This window comes from Protopterus annectens, chromosome 2.part1, assembly GCF_019279795.1.
Source record: "Protopterus annectens isolate FY-2018-M chromosome 2.part1, PAN1.0, whole genome shotgun sequence".
NCBI lineage: Eukaryota > Metazoa > Chordata > Ceratodontiformes > Protopteridae > Protopterus > Protopterus annectens.
The window spans coordinates 1,288,527,971-1,288,547,220 of record NC_056729.1 but is presented as its reverse complement, the minus strand read 5'-3'; positions in this window follow the sequence as shown (position 1 = coordinate 1,288,547,220).

Here is a 19,250-nt window from a genome sequence, read left to right as displayed (position 1 = left end):
CAGGTAAACGCAGCAGGAAGATGACACTTCAAGTCATTCACGGAAAATATTGCTAAATTTGTAGGTGAAGAAGTAAAATTAAATGCTCATAAATCCTACCCTCACTTCAAATTTCAAAATGATTTATTTACAGGGTATGTACAGGTAGAGATGAGCTATGAAATCGAATCTTGGTGTCTAACTCTTCTAGACCCTAGAAATAAACTTAGCACATAGTCATGTACTGGGGACTCCTAGGAGTGAACAAAATTAATGGAAGGTCCTAACATAGTTTTAATGACCAGGAATACGGAGAGAAGCTGAAATATTCTGTACTGGAGGACCTGAATGCGAGAAGACTGGCCCTCTCCCATGCTTCAAAAACCCATTGGTTTTCCTCACCTAGTACTCGTATCCCATTTAGAATGTGCTTCAATAAATGTTGGTTATTTTAAATTATGTCTCCAAGTGTCTGGAAGCCATTCCCTTATGTGAGGCTATTCCTAAATTTATAGTTAAGGATATAGTGTTGCATTCCAGGATAAGAATACCTTAGGAAATACTCACTAAACAGGGGACTATATTTATGCCAAGAATAATGCACTAACCATGCCAGTTCTTCAAGGTCAGGTTTAACTTAAGTTTACCATAAACATATGGGTGGTGATAAAGGTTGACCAAACACTGAAATCCATGCTGAGAAATGTAGATGATGAAGATGGCAACACCTGAGAACAGCTAATACTGGGCTTGTCTGCCATTACAGAAGCACCACAAGCTTTGATGGGGGGGGGGGGGGCAGTCCTTTTCTAGGGTTATAGGCTCTCACTAGACAAGTTACATTTGAAAATCTTTAGAAACCTAGCTCTGCATTCCCATAAAGCTTTTCTCTTGCACTTTAGATATAAATAATCATTGAATTTTTTGATCTTGTACTTTTAGTTGTGAATAACCTAGAGCAGAACATTACATGTTCCTCCTTCCCACAAGGGACAAGGGGACAGCTCCAGGGATGAGTTTCTGACTACCCATCCATTCATCCAGACTGCATTTGAATTGAGTGAAAGAAGTACTCTTTTTTATGTGGAGATAAAGACAGTTCCAAAGAACTAGAATTCTCTGTGATACATATATATCCCTCCAACATGTTCAATTTATGTTGCAGAAGAGACTGAGATATCTTACGTAGATGTTTATGCCACCATTGGACTTGGTGATATGTATTAGGTCTGAGAGTATAGGATCTGATGAGGCTCTGAATGTGAGGCAGAGGTCACTGCTCTGCAGCCTGTATGATACCGAGAATAAAGACAAGGTTTTGAAATATCAATGAAGTTCTTGTGATCTTGGCCTTTGATATTCTTGATGTGAAAATGCTATGAGCATTCAACCTGTGTTATGTGTTGTAGAAAGGTACATGCCAAGAGAGAGAAACTGTACCTAGGCTCATTGGTGATAGTAGCCTAGCCCCAGATGTTACAGATTTTAAAAATAAGACTGAAAAAAAAGATTAGTATTCTGAAATTTGTAGTATATAATGAGTAAGTTGGATATTATGAAACTAAAGATTAGATAAGTAATGCTTTAAGAGTCTTAGGGGATGGTCCTTTCAATGCCAGGTAGAATAAGTAGATAAGATGAGACTGGGAGGAGCTTCCAAAGTCAAATTTATAGGAAGAATAAACAGCTCAAAAACCACCAGGTTTAAAAGCACAGTGGGAATGTGGTGGGTGGGTTATATATCAGTTGTAGCCAGAAAACAGCAGTAGTCACACAGCATTTCAGCTAAATTGTAATACAGCTAAATATGTGCAACAAAATAAGAAACCTATTTCACAACTCCTACCTCTAAAGAGCTTGACTGGGTTCCTTTTCAATTAGTGAATGGAAAGAAATTCTTTTTTAACTGACCCTAACCAAGAACTTTTAAAACTCCAAGAAGAAAAAACTATGAAGTAAAACATTTAAAATAAAACAAACTATAATATAGGAGCAAACATAAAAAATGGAAATACCCACACCTTAAATTAATTAAAAAACCCAATCCAAATTCAAATTCAGTCAGACAACACTGGTAGTCATAAAAAACCTCAGCAAAATAATGATCCAGAAATTACAATAGTGTACACCCAACCAGGGTGTATGAATAGCTTTAATACTGCTAATAGCTGGACTACTCTGCGGGCACAAAATCCTGCCAGAAATATTTAGAAGTCATGTGTATATTAGGTATAACACATTGGTGGTACACTAGGCTACTAGAATAACAGAAACATGGGCATATGCACATGCGCACAAACACACGTGTGCACACACACACACACACACACACACACACACACACACACACACACACACACACACACACACACACACACACACACACACACTCACACACACACACACACACACACACAAATACACACTAATACTACAAAGCATGCAAATGTGTTTCATGAAAAGCATATAAGCAATAGTTTATAAGACATGGAAGGTTGTAATGTGTTTGCTATCATGAAGTGCAACAAGTCTGGTTACAGACAGTCTGACATGCTGTGTGGTAAGATAATATATATAATGCACGACAAAAGGGATCTGTACCATTTTGTGGACCATGATATGCAGAGTTTACAAAGCATACAGCCCAGCTGAGACACCCATGAATACAAATGCAAACAAGCACATATTTTATTATAGAAAAAAGTTGTTATCCCAGTACACTATATCAGGATTACAAGGTGATGTTCTTTTTCTTGTGGCTTTGTGGACATCTCCTCTTACCTAATGCAAAATAGCAACTGTAGGGTGTATTCAGTCGTGATAACATGGAGTCCACAGTCACAGTGTATGTTACAGAGATTAAGTAAAGCAGTCAGCCATATTTTTAAAATTATAAGGCAGTCTTCTTCTACATATGTACTTGAAGGAAGCTTTTTTTGTTTTATGTCTAAGTGTTATACTGTTTATACTCTACCATGATTGTCTGACTTTTAGAACAAATTTACCATTACAAAATTCACACATCTCTTTCTGAAATATAGATTACATGATCTGCTTATTCAAATTTGTGAGTTAAACTTACCATACTGCAAAGCAGCTTAACTTTTTTAGAGTGCTTGTCTAATGTGGAATCTTACCTTTTGCACCATGGTATGTGATGCAAAAATTACCAAACAGCACCTTTGTCATTTATGGAGAAGTTTCTACTTCGACTACTTTGGTGAGAGAAACACATTTAGAAAATATGATTTCCATTACACTTACATCACTGAGGTAAAACAGTAAACTTTAACCTTACTGGTGTTAATTTAGGAAAAAATGTGTGTTGCGTCCACAGACCATTTTGGGCATGCCACCACTCAAGCATGAAGGTGATGCATTAAAATCTATGGATGCAACACAAGTAACCCCAAGGTAATGTCATGGTAGGAAATATTACATTTATTTGGGCCATGGGTTAAGAAACTGCTCACAAAGTTTTTATTAAAAAACTGCCAAAACACACAAGTATAAACACGTGGAAAAATGCATCATGGTGCCTGACATAGCAAACACAAACTGTAACATTGGAAAATCACTTTAAAGCATTCCTAAGTTAGACACTTTCGGTTAATGTACTGCTATTTGTGGTTATAGATCTGTACATAAATGTAAATATATAGTATTTCTAAAGTGCATTGTCATTATACTATGAGGTAAATTCATATTCAAGCTTTTAATTGCAATAGATTGTACAGCAATGTATCCTTTATAAAACATTATTGTTTACTCTTGCAATTCATGCACTGCTGTTTGTAGATGTAACTCTATTCATATATGTAACTATTTTTGCCCATATGACCTGGCTTGTGACAGAAAGGGTCCATGGACCAGTTCACTTATTCAATTACAAACTGTAAAAATAAAGATATAAAAAAAATCAGTAAATTAGAAAAATAATCCTGAAGGAGTGCCACATGGCTGCTGGAGCACCAGCACCCTTTGACAACTTCCTTTTTTGGATGCAGCAGCCAATTTTTACTTGAAACACTAACATGAAGTGAGTTTTTCTTAATGTTGCTCCAACCATTAGTCTTCTTTCCAAAATTTCCTGTGTTCCCTCAACCTGAAGGTCCTCCAAACACTAATAGGGGAAAACAAGAGATGGAACCCAATTCCCCTTGAGATGAAGACCTACAAAGGGTTAGCTGTGATTTGATGTCATCCTTGACACGCACTAGAGTCACTGATTTTAATATGTTCTTTGCATGAATTTATGCACTTGTTGTCAGAGCAGGTGTACAATATCAACTCTTTATACACATGTTCTGTTGCATAAGTGGTACTTATTAGCAGAAATTTGGCCATGGCATTGGGGAACTTCCCCTACTCTTCATTGTTGTGAGTGGGAACCATTTTGGAGGAACATTCCTGTTTTTGTTCCAGGCACAGAGGTGACCCAGAGAAAAAAAGGGAGGCAGATAGAGAGAGAAGGAGATGATGTAGTAATGAAAGAAATGAAGGAGAAAGCAAATAACAAAACCAGAGAATGTGTGTAGGATTCTGAAGAAACATTTCAAAGAAATCTGTTTGATGGAGATAAGTCGACAAATGATGGATGTACAATTACAACCCTCCAGAAATGGTGGCGCACAGTGAGCCAGAAAATGACGGAGATGTTTCCTTGAGGGACATTATGGAGAAAATACAAAAGGAGGATGCAGTGACAATCCTGAAGAATACTGGTGAGATGGAAAAGAAAACATATGCCGAGAAAGTAAAAGAAGGCAAAGGGGAGTAGCAGAAAAGATGGCAGAATAAACGAAGAATGGAAATACAGGGTAAAGATTCAAAGTAAAGAAGACAAAGAAATGGACAGGTACAATGTAGAGGACAATTTAATTGTTCTTTTGTGTGTAAAAGCACGAGGCAAAAGCATTTATTCATATTAAAAAGAGACATTTTTGACATTATATTTGAGACTGTTTTTAATGGAAAATGTTCTTGGAGAATATAAAAAATAAAGACTGTAATACATGGAATCTTTATGTGATAAAAACATTTAACAGAAACAAAAAGGAAGATTCATGTACAATTTCGAACAGAGGTAGAAAGTGAGACTTTGAAAGGACATTTGAAAGCTTTATGCAAAGAAGTACTGGACATTGCAAACATTTATGACAAAAGGGGTTTAAGGACTGGTGCCTGGGATTGTAATATTGTGTTACAAATTGAAAGGGAAAAAATTATACATATACCTAGCATGATAAATATGGAAGGGAACAGGGGGTGTTGTAAAATAATGGGGACAACCCATAACATGTTTTGTTCTGTGAAAAAGAAGGACATTTAATAAGTAACTGTGTCAAAATAAATTGTTATATTTGTGGGGGAATGGGACATGATACAAAACTGTGAAATGAAATGTTATAAATGGAACACAATTGGACATTTATGGATGGACTGCAAAAATTAAAATAACATTAAGGAAAGGGATAAAGAAAGAGAGAAGAAAATGAACAAAGAAAATAAAATTTAGAAATAGTAGAAATGGAAGCCAAATTAATTGAGAAAAAAAATAACAAAGAGGATATAGAAGAAGGTTTTGAAATAAGTAACAAAGAAGACATAATTTGGGGATAGCAAAAGGAAAAAAAGATGTATATTGGTAAAAGGGTAAAAGGCAGAAAAAGAAAATTTAAAGGGATAAGTTCAAAATAAAAAAAGTAAATGGATGAAAAAAAGATTGCTCACTCAGAGGTGATCTGTGTCTCACCTACAAGGCAATATCAGACCCTGCCCTACTAGCAGTGCTCCATATCTGTAAGTCTAACTCCTCACACATTATCTGCTCGAAAGGCTTAAATCTAATATGTGACATCAACAAAACCTGCTGGAGAGACAGGTTTGTCTCCCAGAGGCTGCCCTGTCTCTGGAATAGACTTCCCATACATGTCAAACAGAGTACCTCGCTGACCCTCTTCAAGTGCAACCTTGCTGACAGGATGGAAAGTCATGTGTCCCAGCAGTTCCACCCATGTCCCTAGGTGACAGGGGTGACAGATGCTGATTCAGCTTTCTTTTTTGGGGATAAACTCTTGGCTAGGCTTCTAAGGGCCTCAGGCCCATTAGCCTAGTAACCTCCTATGATCTAAAAGAAAAAGAGAAAGTTGTGAAAAAACATGGACAGTAAAAAAGTTAACAGAAAAAGAGAATGCACAATTGGAAAGAGAGATTTCTTTAAATGAGCTAGATAAAGTATTAGGATAAGTAAATATAGATTTGGCTGCAGGCCCAGATTGAATAGGGTATGAAATGTATAAACATTTAAGGGATTGGTAAAAAATATTTTTTTAAATATTTTGAACGAATGGTTAAATGAAGGTGTTGTGTATAAAGAATTATCTTGTAGAATACTTAAACTGATATGGAAGAAGGAAGATAGAGTTCTTCCCATCAGTAGAATACTTAAACTGATATGGAAGGAGGAAGACAGAGTTCTTCCCATCAGTAGAATACTTAAACTGATATGGAAGGAGGAAGACAGAGTTCTTCCCATCAGTAGAATACTTAAACTGATATGGAAGGAGGAAGACAGAGTTCTTCCCATCAGAAGAATACTTAAACTGATATGGAAGGAGGAAGACAGAGTTCTTCCCATCAGTAGAATACTTAAACTGATATGGAAGGAGGAAGACAGAGTTCTTCCCATCAGTAGAATACTTAAACTGATATGGAAGGAGGAAGACAGAGTTCTTCCCATCAGTAGAATACTTAAACTGATATGGAAGGAGGAAGACAGAGTTCTTCCCATCAGTAGAATACTTAAACTGATATGGAAGGAGGAAGACAGAGTTCTTCCCATCAGTAGAATACTTAAACTGATATGGAAGGAGGAAGACAGAGTTCTTCCCATCAGTAGAATACTTAAACTGATATGGACGGAGGAAGACAGAGTTCTTCCCATCAGTAGAATACTTAAACTGATATGGAAGAAGGAAGATAGAGTTCTTCCCATCAGTAGAATACTTAAATTGATATGGACGGAGGAAGATAGAGTTCTTCCCATCAGTAGAATACTTAAATTGATATGGACGGAGGAAGATAGAGTTCTTCCCATCAGTAGAATACTTAAATTGATATGGACGGAGGAAGACAGAGTTCTTCCCATCAGTAGAATACTTAAATTGATATGGAAGGAGGAAGACAGAGTTCTTCCCATCAGTAGAATACTTAAATTGATATGGAAGGAGGAAGACAGAGTTCTTCCCATTCTCACTGTTCTCTGCCCTGGTATTCCACTCAACCACACATTGAATAATATAAATACCTACAAACTGTACAATTGCATTACAAAGTAATGCATGACATTTCCTTTCTTTGACAGTTAAAACTTCTGGAATCCACTTTTATATGCTATTTTGCCTATACTTCTATAAATGACTTCTCATACAAGTTTCACCACACTTGGACAACAAGTATGAATACTTCACTGTGTGTTTTTTTTTTCTTTCCCCTTTAAAATAGCAATGCAACACATTCATCACAAATGAAGAAAGAAAAGGGAAGATGAGGAAAGGACAATGAAGAAGAGAAGTAAAAAATTAAAAATGACCATACGAAAATGTGTATACTATTACTCTCAAGTCTATCTATCCAAATAACTAGCATACCTAAGATATTCATCATGAACTGGCTAACACAACATTTTCTAATAATAATAATAATAATACCTTCCTCTTAATTGGCAGATGCATGTTGTTAAAAATAGATAATGGAAGTAGTTGTGATGTTGACTGCTTTATAAGTTTGATAAATGCTACAGTCTCCATAAGTAATATATATGTTCTGATTTGCTTACTGTTTTAGGACTAACCACCTCTTTGAGGAAAATTTTTTTCAGTGTGCTCTTATGTATACGACATTTTAACAACAGAATATTAATAATATAATATAATAATACCTATTCTGATATAAAACTAACAACCTATAAAATCTGTGGGTTTATCACCCTGAAGCTTCTTGACCAGAGATGAGAAATATACCTGGAAACACTAACATTCAACCTGACGCATTAAGATTACCAGTTATTTAAATTAATAGTATTATCTCTATAATTATTAACACAGATCAATGCCCCAACTAAGACCCACTAGTCAACATAATATCAGGGGTATACAAATTTTATACTACCTTAACCAATTCTAACAACCCTTACACCTTACACCCATTTTGGGGGATATTCTATTTTACTACACTACACTATACTGCCCCTCATTACTTTCCCCACTAATTAAAAAACTAGGGAGAGCTAGAAGTTATAATAGGAAGACATAATATTTGTTATCTGTACTATATATGTTTTTAATATGGGGCTGAAATCTATCAAAGCACTAGTAATAAGAAGATTTCATCCTAACCATTTCTGCTTTAACTCTTGTTATAACTCTTTATCATCCAATTACCCCTCTCTTCCAGGCATAGTAGTTTAGTGAACAGGCACAAGTTTGATGCAGGAAGAGCTATATACCAATGTCCTTCCTCTTACATCTACTGTACCAACTATACTGATCACACTTATCCTTTACTGACCCATAGATATAATAATAGGTGTGTGGTCATTTGATTCTTGGAATGTCAAAGGGATTCAACTTGAAAAAAAAAAAAAAAAAAACGATTTTTACATTTGATTTACAAATCCAAAGCTAATTTAATCCTCCTACAAGAAACCCACATGCAACTAGAGAAATGGAAATTGTCCCAGAAGAAAAAGTGGATTAGTAATATAATTGCTTCTGGCAAATCCCTAAATAGCTCAGGAGTAGCAATCATTATTAAAACTAACTTCCAGGGCGAAATCATAAAATACGATATGGACATGAATGGAAGATGGTGCTATATAACAACTAAACTAGGCTGTTTAGACAAACCTCTTCTGATAATAAACCTATACACACCTTGTGTAACTCAACACAAATTTATAATGTCTCTATACAAAATATTACTTGACTTTCCCAACCATTACTACATTCTAGAAAGGGACTTGAATTCAGTCCAAGACCTTGATATTGACAGATCCAATACTAATTCTAAATGCAATACCCATGCCATATCAGCACTTCAGGAACTTAAAAATAACTTCAACCTATTTGACCCCTATATACTGCGGTGGTGGTGCTGTGGTAGCATTGTCACCTCACAGTTAGACGTTGCCCGTTCGATTTTCAGTTAGAGCGTCTTCTGTGTGGCGAGATGCGTGAATGGGCGTTCCTTCATTGAAGGTTGTGCATTAGGCCCGGCAAGCCAGCATGTAAAACTCTACTGCCAATCATTAGCGGACCAGAGTTCTGCTGTGGCAACCCCTAGCCAGGAAAAGCCGAAAGACACAAACAAAATTTTCCAACCCAATAACTCTCTCAAAAATAAAAATACCTTCTACTCTAGGCATCACAAGTCTTGGTCCAGATTGGATTTCTTCCTAATTTCTAATGTATTTACCAAATACAAAAATTCTTTCCACAGAGAACGCCAATACCTATCAGATCATTCTAAGATTAACTTTACTATTGATTAGGATAATAATCAAACTAACAGGAATTGAGGGTATAACTGGAACATTAACTCTAACCTATTAAGGAAAAAAGAAAATCTACAAAAAATCGATGCCATCTTAGACCAAGCTTTAGAAAATTTAATGTACAATCACCTACCTTTGGACATTTATTGGGCCTCTATTAAATCCATAATTAGAGGTACCTTTATAAGTATAGCTTCATATTATAAAAAAAAAAAAAAAAAAAACTTCTCCAGTAGGAATTCAAATAACACAACTCCAGCAAAAACTATATGATCTCAATGCCGAAAACCTAACATACTAAGAAATTAAAACTCTAGCCAATTACTCTGAATGGGCTCACATGCCTTCTAAATTCCTAGTGAGGCTTGTTAACCAAAACAACCCCCCTATGAACATAACAGAACTTATTTATCGAGATAAACTCCATCACACTACTCAAGATATCATACGTATCTTCGAAAGTATATACACAAAATCCTATAGCCCATCAAACCTCTCACATAATAAACAGGACCTAGATAACTTCTTAAACCAATTAAATTTTCCCAAAATCAGTCCAGATCAACAAAAAATGTTATTCTCCCCAATCTCCCAGCAAGAAATTGATATGACAATTAACAAACTCAAACCCAACAAATCACCAGGTCCAGATGGTCTTATGACTGAATTCTATAAAGCCTTCCCACAAAAAGCATCTCTCTTTCTTTTTTATCTATTTAATCACATTACTACCAATAGTGTAAGTGATATATATCTAAACACATCTAAAATGACTCTCATACCCAAACCAAACTCTGACATCAAAACCCCCCTGAACTATAGACCTATAGCCCTAATAAATCTTGATATGAAAATATTTGCTTTAATACTAGCAAATAGAATTAAACCACTCATCCCAAACATTGTTTCACGTGAACAATCAGGTTTCATAGTACACAGACAAACCATTAATCATGCCCTCACCCTGGACACCATGATTGATCTATTTACCCATACACGTAATCCAACCTACACAGTAGCTATTGATACCGCAAAATCATTTGATAGACTCAATATAAACTTTTTGCTAAATATCTTACCTCTCTTTAATATACCCAATAACTATATACAAGCTATCAAAACACTATACTCCAAGGCTCATACATACCTACAAATCAACAAACACCCATCCTCTCAACATAAAGAATGGTGCCAGAGAAGGTTGTGCTATGCCCCCCTACTTTTTAATCTATACATTGAACTCCTTTTCCTTCTTATTTCTCAGAAAACTTTCCACCATATCCCCAATATCTTTAACACTAAAATTACCCTAGTGGCTTTAACTGATTATCTAAAGCTTTACTACTCTCTACCTAATTCAGACATCCAGAAACTACTATCCACTATAGACACCTTTTCAACTTTCTCAAATTACAAACAATCTAAAGAAAATAAATATTGTCCCTATTAACTCCCTCTGTCAGCTTCCCACATACTCTTTAGCAGCTGGTATTAAAACTAACCAATCAATAAAATATCTAGGAATATCCTTCCACCAAGATCCTAAACAATCATATATAAATAATATCATTAAACTCTGGTCAGACATACAACATGCTATTAGCAGATGGGCACAACTTCAACTTCCATTCCTTGCTAAAGTAGCCACAATCAAAATGAATCTTCTGTCTAGATTTCTATATATTTTAATGTCTCTAATACCATTATCAACCTAAAATTCTTCAAAACCATCCACTGCACAATTTCCAAATTTATCTGGGCTCCCAAATCAATCAGAGTCAGTTATAATAAAATGACCTACCATAAAGACTATAGAGGGTTAGCGAAAAATAGAAACACAACAAAAGACTAATAATAGAGTTTAAAGTCTGGCAGACCTAACACTCTATAGTAAAGAAATAAAAGTAATCCATAGACTGATATCACCGTTTAGCAAAATTTATTATAACACACTTAGCGCTTTCACCCAGCCAGTCCGTGGGTTTCATCAGAGTAAAAAACATTTAAAAAACATTTCATTTTTATGCAATTCGAATCTCTCTTCAACCAATCACTTGTCTAGTTCAATTAAATTGTGATTCGAAATCAATTGATACTTTTCCTGTTACTTTTGTTATGGCACATTATATAGATGTGACTTGTAAAGAAGTTGTAAAGAAACTACCTCATATTCTAAGGGACTCCTGGCATTGCTTGGAAGTCGTAAAGGAACATTTGTCATATATTAATAAGGACACCATTATGGTCACAATTGATATAGTCAATTTATTTTTAGTGATACCACATGATCTTGGCCTGAAAATGTTTGAGGCAAGTTTAGAGACCTATAGTGATTTACATATGGTCAAGTGAAGATTGTTAATAGAAATTATGGAAATGGTATTAACAAACAATTATTTCCAACTAGAAGGTGAATTCTTTAGGCAACATTCAGGTGTGGCCATGGGAGAAAAATGTGCACCTATTTACGCTAACTTAGTTTTAGCAAATTGGGAGAGACAAAAAATATTTACAAGCAGCTTCTGGTGTAAAATAACACTATACCTTAGGTTTCTAGATGACATAATAATTTTTTGGAAGGGAAAGGAAGAAGAGGTTTTGGAATTTGTGGCATTCTTGGAGAATACAACTTCTTTTTTAAGATTTACATTCAATATTCACAAAGACAGTTGTGAATATTTGTATATTCAGTTGCAGAGAAAAGAAGAAAATATAGAGTCAAATATATATAGGAAGAAAACCTACTCTAACTCGTTTTTGCATTTTAACAGTTGTCATCCGTACTTCCAAAAAAGGAACTTAGTGAAGGGACAAATGGTAAGACTGTCTAGGATCATAAGCAATGAGATGGTTTACAAAAATGAGATAGATAAACTCATTGATATGTTCTTAGACAGAGGCTACCCAAAATTGCTATTAACTGAAATAAAAAATGAAGTTGAGGTTAAAAGGAAAGACAATTTTAAACATATTTTGAGGTACGGAAGTTCAACAAACATAAGTGAAAAAACTAACAACACGAGTAGAACAGGAGCATTAACATTGCCATTTAACATTAACACAAGTATAATTATTAACACGGTTAAAGAAACATGAGGAAAGGTATTCAATAACAAATTGGACATTACGAACATCATAAGTAACAGTCCCAGTATTGTATTTAGTAGGGGGAAAAATTTAAAAGAATACTTTGAGAGTGACCGACAATATAAGAATTCAAAAATGAAAAAATTTGGTTTATGTAGAACCTGTAAATTTATTAATTATGGTCCCTATGTAATGGTGCAAAACTTTAACAGATCTATTAGATGTCCAGGTCATGCTAACTGTAATACTAAGATGGTAGTATATTTAGCAACATGCTTATCATGTCCTGCCTACTATGTAGGTAAAACAATAAGGAAATTAAAAGAGCGTATAATGGAACATAATAGAGATATTAAAAACAAGAAGGTAACAAGTTCCTTATACTTACACAGTACAAAATGCCTGGATTTCAAAAGGTTTATATTTTTTATAATTTATAGGATTCCGGAGAACATTAACAAGGAAGGAGACGTGAATAACCTATTGGAAACAAAGGAATGTTTATGGCAACTCAGGCTTAATGCCAGTAATATGCCCGGTATCAATGAACATATTTCCATTTCTAGTATTTTAAAGAACAAATCATATTGTATTTAATATATATATATATTTTTTTATAACAAATAAATAGAACAAAGAATACATGTATACTAATACTAATAATAATAATAGACGACACTATTATCAAATGTATACAAAACATTTTAATTTATTTAATATTTAATATTTTACATTTTATTTATACATATAAAGAACTGTACAAGTTAGAAATTTGATTAAATACATTAATTGTTATTATAAGATGTTTTTAGTATTATACATTTTAAATAGATACATTTTAAATAGACATATTTATGGAACATTATTTAATTTATTATTAATTATATACTAGGTTATATTTATGAATCAGGTTTGGTGTATATGAAGTTCATACATAGGAAGTTTTTAAACAGAATTATTATTATAAATACATGTTTATATGTACATTTTTTTCCTGAGAAATAATATTGGTTTGTATTTAATGTGAGGCGTTGTGTTGCTAATTTAATTCAATTTAATTAAATGGATTAAAGTAACAAAAGTAACAGGAAAAGTATCAATTGATTTCGAATCGCAATTTAATTGAACTAGACAAGTGATTGGTTGAAGAGAGATTCGAATTGCATAAAAATGAAATGTTTTTTAAATGTTTTTTACTCTGATGAAACCCATGGACTGGCTGGGTGAAAGTGCTAAGTGTGTTATAATAAATTTTGCTAAACGGTGATATCAGTCTACGGATTACTTTTATTTCTTTACTATAGAGTGTTAGGTCTGCCAGACTTTAAACTCTACTATGATATCATAAACTGTAATAGACTAATAATAATAATGGACCACACCATGTCATCACAACAATGGTCTCCAACCTGCATCAAAGTATTACACAACTATATCAAAACACTATGCATCAACCGCAGAACCCTCCCTTTCCTTTACAATGAAAATTTTAAAAAATTCTTAAACTACAGCAATCATTAAACATAAAATCACTATCATACAAAAGATTTTCAAGTCATTAAATCTAGATTTATGCATTCACTTCCCAACAACCAATCCACCTTAACCCCAATCTCATAATGAATAGCATTATGATTAACCTAAACAATTATCCCCTCCTCAAGAAACTAACCATCTCTGATATGTTTCCCTTCAAGAACAATGCTATCACTGAAATGAGAACACAATTAAAGCTCCCTAAAAGCTATATAATCATTTTAAGGCAAATTCTAGACCTTAGGCGATATATCATAGACAATCTTAATATCAACACAAATGACATCCAAACCTGCAAAACCATATGGAACCTCCTATCCTCAAACAAAAAAAAATGCTATCTAACTCCTTCAAATTTATTCTATCAAACAAAATGCAAAAAGAAGTTACTGGAAGGAAATAGATCATCAATCACAAACAAACAAGTGTCTCAAGCAATCCAGCTTACCTCCAAACTTATTCCCCTTAAAAAACTTAAATAGACACAGATCATGATACTCCATAACACCTATCTTACTCCAATCATTCTAAATAAAGCATACCCAACCCATACCCAACCCATGCCCCTACTGTGAAAATCACAAGGCTGATCTACTCCCCATCATCTGAAGCTGCAAGTGTACCTATAAGCTATGGTGCTGACTTAGAGTCCAACTAGAAAAATGGGTTATGAAGAAGCAACCTTATCTTGGAAACTACCTTTCCTACACATCACCCCCGCTGGCCTAACTACAAACAAATATATTAATAACACTAGTTTCATTACTTAAATACTATATTACATTACATTACATTGGAAGGATAGAGCATCACTCACCTGGGAGGGTTTCAAACAATTAGCTACTAAACACCTACTAGCTCACAAATATTTAACCTACACTCAGAAATCCCACACCCACTTTACAGAAATTTGGAAATCCCTTTTTGAATACATTCTAATTTGAAGTTGGCATATATAATTAAGGATGGACATTTGGCATATGTGTAAATAGTTTTCACTATTTTGCTTTTATGTTTGATTAATCAGCACTGTATTCACTGGTCATACTGCTACCTGTCAGTTATCATTGTTATGCTCACGGTTTATGTTTTCATAAAAAGAAATAAAAGATTTTGCACAAGGAGGAAGATAGAGTGAAATAAAAAGGGAAACCAATAGAACTGAATAATAAAGATTATAAGACCTTTATGAAAATAATACAAAAGAGATCTGAAATTTAAATGGAAAATATTGTGGAAGATGGCATATATAGTATAAAGGAGAAGGGTTGTCAAGAATTATTAATGACAGAGAAATTGTGGATGATATTATGAACAGAAAAGAAGAAGCAAAAATCAAGATAGGAGACCATACTAAGTAATTTGACACAACTGGACATGAAATCTTATGGATGGTAATGAAAGAATACGTGGGTGGGGGATCATAGGTTTGTCCCAGGGATTACTCCCGTGTCACTATTAGACAGAGGCACAGTAAACTAAACCTTAAAAAGGGCACAGTATACTCAAATCAAAGGGTGGCGTAAGCCATACAGAATCGGGCTAGGCTTATAATTGCCCCAGGGCAGATAGCCTAGTATGAACCTATGAACCTAAGAATATAAGTGAGAGACTGAAAATTATGCATGTCAGCATATAGAAATAATAAAGTAAAAAATAGGTTCATAGGTAGGTACTAAGCTATCTGCCCGAGGGCATTTATAAGCCTAGCCAGTTTGTCAGCTTTCACTGCCCCATTGATTAATTAACTGAGCCTCTGTCAAGAAGAGTCAATGAAGTGATCCCAGGGGTGTATTTTCTGTTACCCATCCACTCGTCAAGGTTTCTCTTGAAGAGTGTTAGTGAGGGGCTCTGCCTAATGTAGTTAGGAATTTTGTTCCAAAGCATGGGGAGTCTCTGTGACAGGAATCTATCCCTCCAGCATGTTCTATTTATTGTTGTGGTGAGGTTTAGCTCACTAGAGTGAGTGGCTCACAGTGACTTGGATTTCTTTAGGTGGAGGATGTCCATCAGTTCTGAGTTGGACATAGCTTTGTAAGTCAGGCAGAGATCACCTCTTAGTAAGCGATATGCCACTAGAGTTTTTCCAGTTGGGCTGCATAAGACATATGTTTGAGGCCAGTAATCCTCTTGGTGAGGTACGTTTGTGGTCTTTCCAGCTGCTGGAAGTGTCTTGTGAGGTACATCCCTAGTGGGGCATTGTACTCTATGATGGGTCTGATGAGTGATGAGTAGAGGGGCACTATAACCTCTTTATTTCTAGATGTGAACCCCTTAGTAATTAAATGGGCTACATAGAAGGAATTCCTAACTACTTTGGCAATATGATTGTCAAAGGAGAGATTACTATCTACCTGGGTCCCCAGATCTCCTATTACCTCTTCTGTATTAAGGGGGCTGCCACCTGTTTGGTAATTCATGGGTGTTTTGTTTTTCCCAAATGGGATGATTATGCATTTTTTGTCATTTAGCTTGAAACCATGACTTTGACACCAGGTGTCCGTCTCAGTAAGGCCCTTATGGAAAATGTCTGTGTCAGCTGGAGAGGCAATTATGGCTCCCAGTTTGCAGTCATTGGCAAACGTGATTAGCCATAGTCCACCTGTGTTTGCCTGTACTTCTGAGAAGTAAATGCCGAACAGTAGGGGTCCCAGGACCGAGACTTGTGGGGCACCTCTTGTGACTGGTTTAGTGTCGGACCTGGAGCCCACTATTCTTACCGTGTGAGTTCTGTCTGTAAGCCAGCTGGCAATCCATCTCGGAACGTAGGGGTTTATGTTCAGGCTGGTGAGTTTTTCTATAATTCCTGAGTGGGTAATGGTGTCAAAAGCCTTGGCGAGGTCAAGGTAGGCTGTGTGAACTACCTTCCCCTAATCTATGGCCTTGGTGACTGTCTTGAAGAAGTCATCCAGGTTTAGTAGGCATGATCTGCCCTTAACAAAGCATAACTGGGTCAGGTCAAGTGTTTGGAGGTTCCCAATGTCTTTGTTAATGAGTTCCATGATGATGCGCTCCATAGCCTTGCAGACCAGGCTAGTCAGGCTTATGGGGTGATAGTTACCAGGGTCAGTTGTGGCCCCTCATTTGTGGAGCGGAATAACCATTGCTGTGCACCATTCTATGGGCAGATAGTCTGTGGAGAGGCTGAGGTTGAACAGTGTGTTTAGGTGGGGGGTTAGTTCGTTCTGTAGTTCGTGCATGATGTAGCCTGTGACACCATCTGGCTCCATTGACGCTGTGCTTTTGGCTTTTGAAAGGGCTGTTTTCACCTGTGTGTCTGTGATTTCCAGGACACTACACTTTTCTGGTATTGTTGTGGGCCCTTTTGGGAGTGAGAGGGGGGTGAGGTTTGCACTGAATCTATCTGCCAGGATGTTGGCAATACCAGTGGGTTCAGTATATTTTGGGCTATTTTGCACTAGCTCAGAGCATATCTGTTCATTGCCACTTAGATTCTTGACATAGCTAAAGAAGGCTTTGTGGTTATCTTTCGAATCCTTGGCTATTTTTCTTTCAAAGTTAGCCTTGGAGGATTTTATGAGGGACCTTAGTTTCTTACTGATACTGATAAGGGATGTCTTTCCTTCTTGGGATTTGCTTTTTTTCTGAACTTGTTTCCTCCTTCTATTATATAGCCTGTTTATGGCAGGGGTCCACCAGACTGGTTTCCTTCTCTTAAGGGAATGAGTCTTGGTCTTGCTAGGGATGGCATGATCCATGCATTTTTGTAGGTGCTCATAGAGTGCATTTGTAAAGGCTCCTGCATCTTGCACACTGTTATCCTTTAGTGTGGGGGCTCTGAAACGTACCACCTCTGTCTTAAGTAAGGTGAAGTTTGCTATAGAAAAGTTTTTCACTGTGGTTTCCTTGGTTGGAGGTGGTGGTGTGGGGTGGACATCCAGAGTGATTAGTTTATGGTCTGATCTAACCAGTGACGGGTTGACCTCCAGTGTGGAACACCTGTCGCCCATGTTGGTGATGACCAGGTACAATATGTTTTCACCTCTGGTAGGGGAGTTTACTAACTGATCCAGGGCATTTGAGTTGATAAATTCCAGAAAGCGATGGACCTGGGAGTTTCTACTTGAGCAGTTTTTCCAGTTAATGGTAAGGTATTTGAAATCGCCCAATATCAGGGTGTTTGGTAGGACCTTTATGTTTTCCAGTGTGTCCAGAAAGGCAGAGTGTTGGTCCTGGGTCATGAAGGGTGATCTGTAGCAGGCCACAATTTGCATTGCAGATTTGCTTGATGTTAATTGCACATGGATGATCTCAGAGGTATCATGCTGCACCACTAACCTGGAGGTGTAGGTATCCTTGATGAATATGGATACACCCCCTCCTTTTGTGTTTCGGTCCATGTTCTGTGGCCAAAATGTGTGGTATGAGTTGTAGCCCAGTAGTGCTGGGGTGCTCTGTGGAGCCTTGAACCAGGTTTCAGTTACTGCACAGATGTTGACGTTCTCCATACTAAGGTATGCTTCCAGCACGTGCATTTTGAGATTTAAACTCCTGGCGTTGAGTAGCATAACTCTCATTGTTTTATTTGTGCTATTTACGGAGGTGGGTTTGACTTTTGAGCCTTGCCTAAAAAAGGCACTATGGGGGCAGCAAGAGTCTACAAGAAACCCACATGCAACTAGAGCAATGGAAACCTAGGGGTGACAGGTGCAAATACTTGTAAATGTCTGGTTAAGCCAAGAGGCACATATGAAGAGTGGTGGAAGATAAGGATATTGAATGGTCTGTATACTCTTTGCATTAGTTATGAATGTGATCATGTGAAATAAATTACAAAATGAAGGATGCGGGGTATGTAACACCTCAAGGCTTAAAAATTCCATTTTTGTTAACATATGTAGATGACATTATAATAATTGCAAATAATTTAGAGAAATGAGTGTCTAGACATGATAAGGATGGCACTATGTAAAACAATGGGAAAATGTAACAGATGAAAAAAATAAAGCTATAAGAATAAGAAGCAAATGGTGTAATCAGTAAGTAGAATGCCATTTTATTTGTGGTGACCGATAATAGATCAATTACCAGTTAAAGGAAATATGCCATATAAAAAGAAAAGTGATAGAAT